Genomic DNA, 15,916 nt, shown 5'->3' with positions numbered 1-15,916 from the left:
GGAGCTGGGTGTTAATGTTGAGATGGAAATCTCTGGGCGATCTTTCGCTGTTTGATAGTACGTGGAGCTTGGAGGTTTCTGGTCGACCAACGTCTTGAACTTGGCTCTCCCATCTCAGAGGCACAGGCCTGACACCCGGCCGGAGCACCAAGACTCTGTCAGCCACGTGGCTCAGAAGAAAAGGGAGGAAAAAAAAAAAGAAAGAAAGCAAAAAATAAATAAATAAAATAAAGTTAATAAAATAAAAATTGTAAAAATTATTAAAAATAAAAAAATTAAAAAGTAATAAAAAAAGAAAAGAGCAACCAAACCTAAAAACAAATGCACCAATGATAACAAGCGCTAAAAACTATACTAAAAGAAAACAAAAACAAAAACGGACAGAGAGAACTGTAGGACAAATGGCAAAAGCGAAGCTATACAGACGAAATCATACAAAGAAGCATACACATACACACTCACAAATAGAGAAAAAAGAAAAAAAATATATCTTTGCTCACAAAGTCCACTGCCTCAATTTTGGGATGATTCGTTTTCTATTCAGGTATTCCAGAGATGCAGGGTACATCAAGTTGATTGTGGAGATTTAATCCACTTCTCCTGAGGCTGCTGGGAGAAATTTCCCTTTCTCTTCTTTGTTCTCACAGCTCCTGGGGTTCAGCTTTGGATTTGGCCCTGCCTTTTCGTGTAGGTCGCCTGAGGGCGTCTGTTCTTCGCTCAGACAGGACGGGGTTAAAGGAGGAGCTGATTCGGGGGCTCTGGCTCACTCAGGCTGCAGGGAGGGAGGGGTACGGATGCTGGGTGAGCCTGCGGTGGCAGAAGCCGGCGTGACGTTGCACCAGCCTGAGGTGTGCCGTGTGTTCTCCCGGGGAAGTTGTCCCTGGATCACAGGACCCTGGCAGTGGTGGGCCGCACAGGCTCCCGGGAGGGGAGGTGTGGGTAGTGATCTGTGCTTGCACACAGGCTTCCTGGTGGCGGCAGCAGCAGCCTTAGCGTCTCATGCCCGTCTCTGGTGTCCGCGCTGATAGCCGTGGCTTGCACCCATCTCCGGAACTCATTTAGGCGGTGCTCTGAATCCCCTCTCCTCGCGCACCCCGAAACAGTGGTCTCTTGACTCTTAGGCCGGTCCAGACTTTTTCCCGCACTCCCTCCCGGCTAGCTGTGGCACACTAGCCCCCTTCAGGCTGTGTTCACACAGACAACCCCAGTCCTCTCCCTGGGATCTGACCTCCGAAGCCCGAGCCTCAGCTCCCAGCTCCTGCCCGCCCCAGCGGGTGAGCAGACAAGCCTCTCGGGCTGGTGAGTGCTGGTCAGCACTGATTCTCTGTGTGCGACTCTCTCCGCTTTGCCCTCTGCACCCCTGTTGCTGTGCTCTCCTCCGTGGCTCCGAAGCTGCCCCTCCACCACCTTCCATCTCCACCAGAGAAGGGGCTTCCTAGTGTGTGGAAACATTTCCTCCTTCACAGCTCCCTCCCACTGGTGCAGGTCCCGTCCCTATTCTTTTGTCTCTGTTTTTTCTTTTGCCCTACCCAGGTGCGTGGGGAGTTTCTTGCCTTTTGGGAAGTCTGAGGTCTTCTGCCAGCATTCAGTAGGTGTTCTGTAGGAGTTGTTCCACATGTAGATGTATTTCTGATGTATTTGTGGGGAGGAAGGTGATCTCCACGTCTTACTCCTCTGCCATCTTGAGGGTCCAGAAAAACGTAATTTATTGGTGTGCTGTCTTGGCTGACTAGAAGCTCTTCAAGTGGAGATTTCATTTCCCTTTTCACTTGCTCTGTAAATAAGGAGCGGCTAGCACAAGCAATGTGTTTGTACATATTACTTTTACCAAGTCTAGTTTTCACTAAATAAAAGCACTGGCTTTATGTGCAGACTCTACACCTCGTTGCTGTGAGTGTAAACGTGCATGTATTAACTTTTTAACTATCTGATATTATTAGGATCATAAGTCCAAAAAGATACCACCTACCATTTATTGAGTGGCTACTATCTGTAGGGCTCTATACAACTACTTTACATAGCCAGTCTTCTGGAACTCTCACAAAATCTCTATGAAGTGGCATTAGCCCCACTTTAGAGATGGCAAAATAGAAGCTCAGAGGGATGGAGTTACTTACCAGGGTCACATAGCTCTGTCGCCTGGGTCTGTTTGACTTTAAAGCTTATTGGTTTGTTTATCACACTGCACTGTGATTTTCTGTGTTTTTGCCTCACAAGTGTCCTCACTTTATATACTCTCTATTGAATTTTTTGCCTCCTCACCTTATATTTCTTTGATAGTTTTTATCAACAGGCATAAACATCAGAGTTAAATGGAGCTAGTTCACTTTAGTTCAGAAAACTAAGCCTTGAGACTTTCCCTGTGGTGCAAATGAATAAAAGCATGGTTAACCTTTGATTAAACATCTCTCCACGTCACTTGATGTGGCCACTTGCAAAGCTTTTGTTATCCTAGGCTCAAATACTCTGATTAACCGAGAATTAAGTGACTAAAGTCCCCACTGTGCTCAGAGAGCAGCCACAATGATGGGGTGGGAGGAGAAATACAGGTTGAGCTTTTCACAACAGACAGAAAAATTCGTAGGCTTCATGAGGATTCTGGATTTTCACACGGGGAGAAGATCCGGAAATGACTGTTCATCAAAGCTGTGATTGAAGGAGGGACTGCTTCTCAGTTCTTCTCTACTCTTTTCATGTTTCAGTGGCAGCACAGCATAGTGGTTCAGAAACACTGATGGATGCTGGAGCCACATGGCTGGCTTGATATCACAGCTGGACGTTACTTACAGGACGTGTGATGTCGGGCAGCTCCTCGACTCATCTAATCTTCAAGCAGCCCTACGTGGTAGGTACTGTCATTGTCCCCACTTCACGGATGAGAAGACTGATGCATAGAGAGTTTCTATAGCCTGCCTAAGTTCATCCTAGTGGCATATCCTGAAGCCTTGTGATTCTGGGTGTAAGAGCCAATCCTTTAGGTTAGGGCTTTGGTATATAAGAAGCCATGATTAAATGGAAATGTCAAATGGAATTATTTGTTTCTTTTTTAGCCATATCTGCCAGCCCTTTTCCTTATCTATCATCACTGTAATTGCTAGGCTCTTGACATATTTTCCTCCGCCCATCCCTCCCCAAGCTCTATCCTAATTCATCTCACATCCTCACAGGTAGAAAGCATCTGTTCCCAAGCCAGTGATATGGATCTAGGGGAGGAAAAGAGGTGAGAGTGGGGTGCATGCTTGATGGAGCATGCTGAGAAATGCTAGGAACCAGCTTCCATAGCTCTGTGACATCCCCTTGGCCCACCACTTTCAGCTAAGTTCCTCCAAAGTGCCTGCCAAACCAGGGCTTCTCAAATTTTGATGTGCATAAGAGTCTCCTGGGGATATTGTTAAAATGAAGAGTCAGACTCATTAGGTCTGTGGTGGAGCCTACGATTTGTATTTCTAACAAGCTCCTAGGTGATGCTAATTCTGCTGGTCCATGGACCACATTTTGAGTAGTTAAGTGCTAACATCCTTCTCTGGAAAGAAAGAACAAAGATAGTAAATATGTGGTGAGCATTCAGAGCATTTTCGGACTATAAGAGGGGTCTGACCAGGGTTCTCCTAGAATATCCTGCTAATGAGAATCATGATTCAGTGTGAGTCCTAATGACTGGTGGGCTCTACAGTTTTTCCAGTTTGTAGTAGCTGGTAGGGCTGGGTGAGCTGTCACTGGACATAACTTTTGCCCAGAGAGCCACAGCTTTCCCCACTAGCCCAGTCTGTAAGCCTCGGCTGCTGCTATCCCATTCCTGACTTTGCCTTCAGTTCCTTCTCAGATTAAGTCCCTAGAATGCTAGCGCCTTGACTGGAGCCCTGGCAACCTGCCTGGTCTTGCCAGCCCTCCTTTTAATGGCACATGGCCCTGATCTTACGCCATGAGACCCTGGGGTCCTCCCCTAAAGGAGGGCCTCCACTTGCCTGACTACAGCTGTTGTCACTGACCTGTGATAGTTGCTGAATCAAATATTTCACTGGATGTTGCAAAATGGTGATTTTCTTATTTTGTCATTTTATTGCTGGCTTTCATTTATTGTTTCCCTTATTAGCTGGGAATGAACTACAGGTCCTCCCACATCAGCAGTCTAAAAGTTATATTATTTTATCGCTATGGATTCATGTATTTAAATTTTTTCAGTGTTTTATAACCAGTTGAGAGTCACTATTCTTTTGATGCTCACATCGTCCTCATTTTGGCCAGTGTGAGCCCTTTCACGTTGGCTTCTGTGTCCTTTTGACATGTCCCCATTATTCTTTGAGCCCTTGCTTGCTTTCTAGCACAGAATCATTCAGACTCCCCTTTTATTTTCCCTGCCACAGACATGGATTCAGCCAGTTCTCCACATAGATTCTTTCTCGTGGGAAATGGTTCGTATACATCAAGATGTGAGTGCTAGCTATCTTCAATACACCTGGGATGTCATTGCTTCTAATACCTTTCAGGGATAAAGCTAGCATATATTAATATGAATTAAATTGTTTAAAATGTTTCCAATAAAATTTTTTTTTAATTTATTTATTATTTATTTTTGGCTGTGTTGAGTCTTCGTTTCTATGTGAGGGCTTTCTCTAGTTGCGGCAAGCAGGGGCCACTCTTCATCACGAAGCGTGGGCCTCTCACTATCGCGGCCTTTCTTGTTGCGGGGCACAGGCTCCAGACGCGCAGGCTCAGTAGTTGTGGCTCACGGGCCCAGTTGCTCCACGGCATGTGGGATCTTCCCAGACCAGGGCTCAAACCCGTGTCCCCTGCATTGGCAGGCAGATTCTCAACCACTGTGCCACCAGGGAAGCCCTCCAATAAAAATTTAATACTACAGAGTTTTTTTTAAATTTGCTTTTGTATTTGTTGTTCTTTTCTCTAACACTTAAAATATTGGTCCCTGAAAAGATTAACTGTTTACTTCCTTGCTTATTGTACAATATACATACAATTGCAAGACTGCAATACTAATATTCTCACCGTTTTAATGACTGAATTAAGTTTAAGCTTTCTTTGCTGTTCTTCTTGTCTTAACTATTTAATACACAAATCTGTCTGTATATGCTCTGTAAACATTTAAGAATGTACAGATATCTATGAGAAAAATCCCTTGAAGTAACTCTTTTCTTTGTGTGATTATTACCCATTTCATATGAAATTAGGTTATCTGTGCTCAATTTTAAGTTTTGCATACTTTTTCTTTTTGGTATAAATTGATTTTTGTGTGTATAAGACATTTACACAGTTCAAAGTCAAAACTTTATTTAAAAACTATATTCAGAGAAGGGCTACTTCCATCCCTTTTATCTGTACATACTCCTTTCACCCTACTGCCATAAGTAATCACTTTTATTCGCATTTTTTCCTTTTTTCATTTCACTGGTTTAGATCGTAGTTTGTCTATTTTTTTTCAAGGAACCAGCTTATTATTTATATATTAGTTCATTCATTAACTCTACTTTTTAGTATTTTGTTCTTTCTGCTTTATTGGTTTTTTCCTTACCTTTTGAGTTGGATATTTTCATGCTTTTATCTTTATCAATTTTAGTGTTTAAGGGTATGAATATTTCTATTATCAATGTTATATGTGGGGTTTTTTGAAATTCAGCATTTTCACTTTATTTCTCCCATTTAATAGAAAGTTTTAAAATGTCCTCTGTATTTCCTACCACACTTTGCAGTTTTGTTGGCCATGTGACTGGTTTTATCCAATGAACTATGAGAAGTGGTATGTTTCGCTTCTGGAAGAAGGCAGTAAAGTTGACAGTCTGCCTACAGAGACAATTTTCTCTCTTCTCTGTCTGAATGGCTAGAAATGAAAGACTCCATCATGGTGGAACCATGATTGAAGGAGCTTGGATCCCCAATGTATTGCTTTGAGGAAGCGTTGGTGAACTTTTTCTATAAAGGGCCAGATAGTAAATATTTTTGGTGTGTGTGGGCCATACTGCCTCTGTTGCAAAAACTCAATTCTGCTCATATAGCCATAGATAATATGTAAATGAATGGGTGTGGCTATGTTCCAATAAAACTTTATTTATAAAAACAGGGGCTGGCTGGATTTAGCCTGTGAGTTGTAGTTTGTTAACCCCTGGTTTAGAGAAAAGCTGCCCAGGATAGCTGCCCAAACTGCATGAGATCATGTCAGAAATGAGAAATAAACTTTTATTGTATTAAGTCACTGAGTTCTGGGGTGGTTTGCTACAACAGATAACAATATTTCCCCTGAAGGCGAGGCTTCCCTGGTGGCACAGTGGTTAAGAATCGACCTGCCAATGCAGGGGACATGGGTTCGAGCCCTGGTCTAGGAAGATCCCACATGCCGTGGAGCAACTAAGCCTGTGTGCCACAACTACTGAGCCCGTGTGCCACAACTACTGAGCCCACATGCCACAACTACTGAAGCCCGCATGCCTAGAGCCTGTGCTCCGCAACAAGAGGAGCCACCGCAATGAGAAGCCCATGCACCGCAACAAAGAGTAGTCCCTGCTCTCTGCAACTAGAGAAAGTCCTTGCGCAGCAACGAGGACCCAAAGCAGCCAAAAATAAACAAATAAATAAATAGATTAAAAAAATTTTCCCCTGAAGGGAAATACAAGAAAGAATCTGAGAATCAGATTCAGTAATTTCCTCAAGAGCCATAGCTAGTTCTCGACAAACCTGAGATTTTAACAAGGTCTATACAACTCCAAAGCCCATGTTTCCCCGTGATACTGTATTGCATCTCTATCTTCTTCACTTTTTCTCTTGAGGAAATTTTAGACAAGTGAGATTGAAAGATATGGCCCAGATCGCACAGCTAGTTAGAACTGTATCAGATTATTGTTCAAAAATGTTTACTCCTTTCCTCTCACACCTATGGAAAAGGTATATTTCCCTGAAACATTGACTTTGGGCTTGTCCGTGTGATTTGCTTTGGCCTTAGAGTGGAATGAGTATATTTTGTTGCCCCTTATTGTTTAGCTTTGCCATGTGACTTGCTTTAGCCAATGCTGTGATAGAAACTTGATGCAAGCAGAGATGTGAAATGCACTTCTGCAATTGGGCTTGTCTTCTGGTGCCTCTGCCATTGTCCTGGCTAGCTGCTGTCCATTCAGCTGGGTTCCACAGTGTGAGCACACATAGATCAGACTTGTGCCCTTACAGCAAGGGAGCAAGCCACGCTGGAGCCTAAGGTTGAAACAGAGCTACCCAGTCAAGCACAGCTTCAATCAAAGATGTATAAGTGAAAATAAGTGATTGTAGTTTTAATTCCCTGACTTTTAAGGTGATTTTATTACAGGGAATTATTTTGACGATAGAAAATTCATAAAGGCAGAGACGCCCCCCCCCCCACCAGCCAATGAAGTTTTCTGAATCCTTGCCTAGTTATGTTTTCTATGGAGTAGTTTTTGATTGATACTCTCATATACCCTTGAATTGCAAAATATTTCAGTTATAAGTTCGTCGCTCTTACATATACTATTCCTTTCTTCACTGTGATAATGAGTTATATTGATTTGATTTTCTATACATTTTAACAGCTAGCTACAATTCACGTTTCTATTACCTAGAAATAAATAAGCAGGGTTGAAAATAAACCACAACCCACGTCCTCTCCCATGTAAAACTCAGGTGGCAGTTAAAAGCACTTGTTTAATCCAAAAAAGCAACCAGTTGAAACTAACTATTAAAATGTCAGTCTACCCACTAACTATATTCTTAAATAAGAAAATAGCATTTGCCTCCCATCTCCTTTTCTTTTCCCCCTCTGTTCCATATACCGCAACACAGGCAAAGCTGTAAATCTAAACTGTGATCTCCAGAACTGATAGCAAAAAAGACCCTAACTTTCGGTCAGTCTCATTCTGCCAGAGAATCAGTATTTTCCTTAAGTAGTGTGTCCTCCCCCACCTCCAGGCAAAGGCACAGAGAATGGTCAGAGAATCCTCAGGAAGGCTGGAGATTTTTGTGAGACAAACATTGATTGTTCTGAAACCCATAGCCAGGCTGATCTGTCTTTTCCAAGAAGATTATTACATAAGCAACAATACTAGGCCCACAGGCTTAAAAATTGCATTTTAATACCATATTGAGTTCTCTGACCTTCTTGTAAAAGAGACTGAAAAGTAAACAAATGGTAATTTGTACTTGAACTCTATCATGCAATTCAATTTTCGCTTATGCTATCAATTTTTTTCTTATTTCCAATGGTTCATTTAAAATAATATGCTTGGCTTATTTTAAAAAGACTCATTATGTATTTCTTCTCCTCTGAACCTCTCTTAGGTCACCTTGCCACTAATTGAGACTGCAAGACAATTCACCTCTTGTTTCTTTGTTTCTGCTGTGATTCTACATTGCTTCTTTTCTTGTTTTTAATGATCAGGTTGAGAGGTAACAGATATTTTTTGGATTGTATTAAATAGGTCAGGTGTGATAATATGATCTTTTAATACTTTTGTTTGCCAGGTATTGATTCCTTGCTTGCGAGTGTTCTCATTCTTCTCTCTCTCTCCTGCCTCTCTTCCCTGTACAGACCCTCATTGTTCCTGAGGTGTCAGAATTCAACCCACCCCCCAAAATGATTTCTCTTGTCTCAGATTTTTACGTTTTTTCATTTTCTTTATGATGAGGGAGTATTTGAAGAGAGAATTAGATGCTTTAAGCTACTGATTCTTTGTTCCCATGACAACCTTGATGACATCAGGGAGAAGACACATCAATGCCACAAAGATTCCAGTGTAAGTGAATGTAACAAATGCCTCTTAATTGTAGTTTAAATCTTTTCTATGCTAAAAACAACCCCAAGCTTCAGCAGTGGAGGTGGTGAATAAAAGTTCATTCCCTAAAGGCTGCCTGTACTATGCAATTCTCAGCTTTCGCCCCCATCCATAAGTGTTTTTCTGTCAGAAAGCATTCACCTAACACCACACTCACCTGTAACTTGGTAATCCATCCAGCTGCAGATGGCTCTGATAATATTTAGCGTGCAGTTGAGATAAACCGAGTAGTACAATTCCTTCTCTTATTTGCCACACAAAAAGGGCATACTTCAAGGACTTATCCCTGGAGACAAGCAAACAAAAAAACCATGTTTGCTTCTAAGAATCTCTGGAAGCTAAAGACAGCTGGGCCAAAAATCATTTCCAAATTTCCATGGAGCTGAGGTATTGTATCATTTTCATTTTCATTTTTGTCACAGCCCAAGACTTCAATGCTGTGACTCCTTTAAAATAAGTCATTTTCACTTTCAAGGACTTTATCTGTTTCCATCTTTTATTGAAAAGCCTTTATTTAAGCTTGGCCTAATTATAACAACTCCTTTGACAGCCATCACTCCCTTCTCCAAGCACTTTCTCCTCTCCAGATGAACGGCATAGTCATCATTTGCAAAGGGCTGTAGTTAACAGCTTGTCCTCACAGTTTTCCACAGTAGGGATGGGATCCTCATAGCATACAAGAGGAACTGCCTAATAGTCTTTGATGTTCTGCCTTGTTTATCTGGGCCATGATTCCCCATCATCAGATTTCCATGCTGCTGGTCTAAATGGGCTTTTGTCTGAACCCAGGCTAATTTAAGACAGTCCTAGACCCAACCTTTCCTGAGTTCCCAGATCTTCTGTTCTGGTCTTGGGCTGTTGTGTGAGGTTCAAGATGTGTTAACTGGACGGAGGCTCTTCTGCATCATTCCTTGCATACATCCTTCACTGTAATCTGTACTGACAGATAGATGGACAAAATAAATATAAACGTGTTCTGCCTTCTGAGTTCCACACATCACAAATCAAGCGATGTGAATTAAGTTTTCAGCATCTTTGCAGTGCTGCTTTCTGAAACACTAACCACTTTGCATGGAAGAATTTCATTTTCAGCCCCGTGTGTTCTTCAGCTGCCTGGAATAAGCAGGGATAGAAAACCCACAAAGCACAAGATAGTGTTTGGTTCGAGTCACAGTTGGATACTATAACGTACCAATGAAAGGATTAAGCCCTCGTTTCAGCAGTGGACATTGAATGTCTCCTAACCCCAAGTCACAGTGTTAGGCAAAGAGTGTGACACCCAAGCCTCTCTAAAGGTTTAAGGCCCAAGGAGGCAATAAGGCATGGATGCAAAATCCTCCTGAAATTTATCTTTGGAGAATATAACATCACCCAATTTGAATATAACTCATTTTATCTCTGTAGTTATGAAAAGTGATCAAATATATACTTCATTAACAGTCACTTATGACAAAGATGCACATGTTTACTTTTTTCAGGCATAAGAATGAATACTATGGCAATCACTTCTTTTCACATTAAGACCACAAATTTACATGATGTTTGGAGTCATAGGTGAGGAAGGCATGATAGCATTTAAAACTTAATGGTTAAAAGAAAACTGAACAAAGAAGGTAATGATGTTATGTTTTTTATTATATAATGGTCGGCTAAGATAGTTGAAGGGCATTACTATTCAAAGGCAGGTAAAGAATAAGTTGCTATCTCAGAGTATCTTATGACTCACTGCTCTGACGGTTGACTATTTTCTCATCCAGCTAGATTTATCAGGGTCATGTAAGTAATTAATTCTGTGAGCATGATTTAGGCTTGTAGTAAACAATGTTGGTTTCCTAGCCACAATCCCATGACCTACTCCTGATTTCAAGTGCAGCTACATTGGACAGTTTCCATGTGTGTTGTCAACATGTTACCTCAAATCCTTGTTTCATTGCTCTAGCTTTTTTTTTTTTTTTTTTTGCCTCAGAGTTTTCTCCAAAGCCATAGAAGCTTATTCAGTCTTCCTGGAGGGTAGCATCATTCTAAGTGGAAGTTAACACCCTCAGCTTTAGCTAGCAACAAGGGGAGAATTTTAAGGCACTCGGGGTCCCCAGTTGCCCACAGCAGTTGCCAGCACAATAATGTAAACCTTTATTAGATCTCTCCTTCCTTTTCTCACTCTCCCTGCTCCTTCACACATACACTGGCTTCAACTCCCAAATAAACTAGTGCACCCAAATGTGTATAGCACATTGTGTATGCATAGAAAAACACCTGGGGAGATACACACCAAACTTAAAGTGGTTACCTATGGGGATTGGAACTGATGGGTATGTGGGATCGGAATGGTAGCAAGTGCTATTGTTGTCATGCTCGTATCTCCTTGGCATTCGTTGTTGCCATTCATACCTATAGTTTCTTACTGCAAGCACTTGAGGACTTCCTGTGGACACAGGAGTGTGCTTGGCCTGCCTACAGAGTCAGCCAGAAGGTCTGAGGAGTTAGCACCCCTAGGGCAGCCCTCAGCTGATGAGGGATGAGTGGAGGTCAACACTTCAGCTTCCTCACCCTTGGTGGGACAACTGTGAGGCAGGTTCTATACCATGGACTTGCAGACTTTGTCTGTAGGGCCAAATAGTAAGTAATTTAGGCTTTGAGGGTGATATTGTTTGTCATAATTGTTCAACTTATAGAAAACATGTAAACAAAAAAGAGGAAGTGGCTATATTCCATTAAAACTTTACTTATAAAAATAATCATTGGGCTGGATTTTACTCACGGGCTGAGAAGTTTGCCAACTTCTGTTTTACACCATCTACTGGAGGTTCACAGGGGAATTGGCCCCAACTGCAGCCAGTGAGAGCTTGCCCGTCAACACAAACTTTACTGACTTTCCTTCCCTCCTCTGTGTCATCTTCTGGCTCCCTCCCTGTGCTCCTTTACCTTCCAAATAAACTGCTTGTCTGCAAATTCTAATCTCAGGGTCTGCTTTTGGGGAATCCAACCTAAGAGAGGAACTTCACTTTTTATTTCTGTATATTTTTAATTTTAATTTTATAAGAACATATTATTCAAAAATCCTTTTAAAGAAAAGATTAATAAATGGCACATGAGAGATGAGTCTTTGTTCTTGGACCCTGAACCAGCTACTTTCAGAATAGTCTTAATAGAGGGAGGACAGTTTTGGCACTTTGGGGAAGTAAGCCTATGATTCTCTCGGGGACCCTGGCCTTGACGATGGTCTATATAAAAGTATACCTTGAGCTGTGCCAAAGTGTTTCTGAAAACCTGGCAGTCAATCAGAGTTTAGATAATCATTTACTCTCATATTCTCTGTTTATATAACTTATAACTTTACCTGTGTTATTTCTATTTCAAATGAACTCAGAATTGGTTAGGGCTCGACTACTTTACCTTCACTCTCTGTCCTACAGCTTCTTTGTGATCCATTAGTAAGATCTCAAGACTGAAAGGAGCTCTATATTTGAAGGAATCACTAACAATATTAATGACCACCCAAATTCAATTTTCTTGAGTTTGGGCAGAAGCTTGGTTTAATCTACTTCTTTGAACAATCAAAGTGCCACCTAGAGTATCATAATGATAAAGTTGGAATACTGGTTACTTTTCCTGGGGAATGGGGGCTAATATTTGGGGTGAAGGGCACGTGGAAAGCCTTTGGGATGTTGGCAACATTCTGTTTATCTGGATGGTGGTTACATGGGTGTTCATTTTGCGGTAAATTCTTGGGTTGTACATGTTCATTTTGTTCATTTTTCAGTATGTATGTTATATTTCACAATTTAAAGGGTTAAAAAAAACCATGGTGATCATTTTGCCCATTCTTGTACTCAGTACTCAGTACTCAGAAGGAAGGAAGGCAATTTGCTTTAAGTCAATTTGCTGCTCAGGAAAAATTTCTAATTATTCTGCAGCGTCTCTCTGGGGCAATCATGGAGCTGTGCCACTCAGAAATGAACTTGCCATTCAGCTGCAACACCTTAAGGATCCACCTCTGCTTTTGAGCAGAGGCTGCACTCTTCCTGTGTAGCCCCCCAGCCAAAGGCTGAACACAGCTGCGCTTACTAGGGCCTGGCTGTTTTTATCCAATATGAGACTTCTCTAATGGGCAATCTTTGCTTTGAAGTTCCCTGTTGGGTTGACCAAGACTTTGTCAGGTCTGACTTTTCATCTGAGGTGCTTCCTTTTCAATCCTATTTCCTCCCCTTTTGTCTTTCAGGGTGTTTTGTCCCCAACTTCTTATACTCCTAACTTAGTCTCAGCATCTGCTTCCTAGAGGAGCCAACTAGTTAGCAGTGATTTGGATTACAGGCCTTCTTGGTATTAAACACTGATAAGCTTGTGAGTGTCAGGAAAAAGAAAAAGAAAAGAAAGGGGTATTAATTAGAAGGAGTGCCTGTGCCTGTGTTAAAAATGTTGCCCTGGCTTCTCTTGATAATCTGTTCTTTTACTTTCCTGGGCACCATCTGTTTCTTAGAGCACCCTGTTTTCTCACCAAAGAAGCACAGAGAAGATTCCATGCATCCTCCTTACGATATGAATTGGCATGAAGGGAAAGCCTCAGAAGTCCAGGCCAGCCCTGCTTCCTCAAGTGTATTGTTAACTTTCAGTAACAGGGTGGAGGTCAAAATATTAAACATCCTGAACGAACTTCTCTTGAATTAATGCACAGCCCAGTGAATTGCATGGTTTGGATGGAAGGGGCTTACACCATACACGTGCTTGTACTAACACATCCAACACAGTGCCTGAAACTAACAAAGAAAAATTGTACCAGACAAATTAAACAGTCAAGGAAGAATTTATTCAAGACTGTTGCATTAGGGGAGAGAGAGCCTGAACTCAACTCTGAATGCACATATGCACCTGTGGATTTATAGTCATTGGGAAGGGTGAGGGGGTCAGTGAATGGAAAATTACTAGGAAAAACTTGCTTAAGTGTAAAGGAGGGAAGAGATTCCTGCTAAACTGGCTTGGCAGGATTTTTTTTTGCAGGATTGGGCTTGGCAGGCCAAGGACAACAGTCTGTAGAGGAAGAGAAAACATTTCCTCTACCCTCTTAGGTTTAGTAACTAAGGCCCTGCAAATTAAACTGATAAAAGGAAAATTGTCAGGAGAAAAGGTTTATTATGTATGCATATGGAAGCCTTCATAGAAAAGAAGTGAAGACCCAAAGAAGTGGTTGGATGGGGTTTTATATACCATTTTAACAAAGAGTAATAAATTGTGGAGAAGTAACAAAGCAAAGGGAAAGGGGCTTGGGCTTCTAGGGGTGGTAAATTATGGGAAGGTAAATATACTGGGCAAACTAATGGGAGAAAAGAGCTACTTTTATAAGGTTTGTTATGCAGACTCATCTCATGCAGTCCCTGGGGGTGATAAAAGTGTCTGGTGATTAAGAATCATTATATTCTTCCTGGTACAAGAGAGAGGACGAGGGACACCTTCACAAAGGGAAGTTTATACCTTGTCTTTAGGCAGAAAGGGGGATGGTAGTGAGCTTTTCCTGTTCCTGCACTAATTGCCTTCGGCTCAAAATAATCCAAAGTGGTGTATTTTGGGGTGGCATACTATAATGTCCTTCAAGGACAAGGAGGGTAGACCAAAGATGAGGCCTAGTCTAGAAGAGGGCTCAGAGGAACCAAGCTAAAGCTTGATCAAGGAGAGAGTCCTTTTCAGCACTTAGTATGTTTTCCAGAGCTTGAATTGTGTAATGCCTGTCAAGATATCATTTCACCCCAGCAACATAATTTTCCTTCAACTCAGAGTGTCAAACACACAAAACACAATTTTGGTATTACTCAGAGAATACCAAACTCATAATCAGAACAATATTTTGAAAAGAATGGTTTATTTAAAATACTTAGTATTTTACAGGTATCTAGATTTAGACACTACATAAATACTCCTCCCAAAAGATATCCAGGTATTTAGTCAGTTTTCTGCTATATGGGTAAGGGAATCAGTGAAAATACAGTCTTGCTCATGACAGCAATACAATATTGATACAGACTGTCTGCTGGGATATAAAGGTCCCTCTGTAAGGACTCAGGTTTTGTTCTTTTTATTCATTTAAGTGGGATTCTAATGGCAGAGGGTTTCCTTAAATTGGGACCTAACTAGGTTATGGAAAGTGCTAAGGATAAAACATTTCCTTCCACATTTATAGAGACAAAAATGTGCTTTAGGCTTCTCATGCTGTGTTGTAGGCACAGGGACTGTGGTTCTATAATATGTACTGTTCTGTCTAGATAGGTTCAACCTGTTGGACTTAGAGTTACCTGATGCTTAGAGAACTGGAATACCAGGGGAAATTGCTCCTTGGGGAGATGATTACCACTTAATGGATCTCATTGTCTGATAAATAAGAACCTGCCTTGGAAGAGGTTTGGAGGTAGGGTCTCTTAAAAGATTTCTCTACAGCACCAACTCAGCTACTCCTCCAGTTCCTTTTTCCTTGATCCATCAGGAAATAATGACCCAGATTCTATTTCTAAAGTGCAGAATCTTTTCTGCTTGGCAGCTCTGATCATTCTCCTTTGGCCCATGGTGTAAACTCCAACCTTTTCAGCATCCTCACGAGAGTAGCTTTCAGACTGGGGAATTTGTACTCCCAGAGATATATGAAGTCTTTCTAAGTGGGACACAGGAATGGATGGTTTTAAGGGGATCACTTTATAAATCGTAAACTTCCTTATTTACTCGTTTTTATATTTTCTGTGTGAAAATGCACTTGGGGTCAAGACCTCAAGGTGAATTCCCACACTCCCCTTTTATTTCACATTCTCCCTTATTCTGTTTTACAAAAGAAAGGCACACTTCTCACTCGATTAGAATCCTGTTGTGGAGCCTTTCCATGAGTATTACCCTCCTGGGTAACAAACAGAAAGACAGTTCCAAATATTGGTGTCAGAAGTCCTCCTTATGGCAAAAATAACCTCTGTCCTTCTCATAGAGATATGTATTTCCAATAAATCATTGCTTTTTAGGTTTAATAATTTTCAAAGTTTTGTAATATAGTCATTTTGATCAAATGTGTATTACTGATAAAAATTTATTCTGGATTGAACTCTAATTATAATTAACATTTAAGCCTTGTTTGGTAATTGCAATCATTGTTGCTTTTGTTG

Source organism: Balaenoptera physalus (genome assembly GCF_965194825.1).
Source record: "Balaenoptera physalus genome assembly, chromosome: X".
In the NCBI taxonomy this organism is placed as follows: Eukaryota; Metazoa; Chordata; class Mammalia; order Artiodactyla; family Balaenopteridae; genus Balaenoptera; species Balaenoptera physalus.
Note: the sequence above shows the minus strand (reverse complement) of the source record.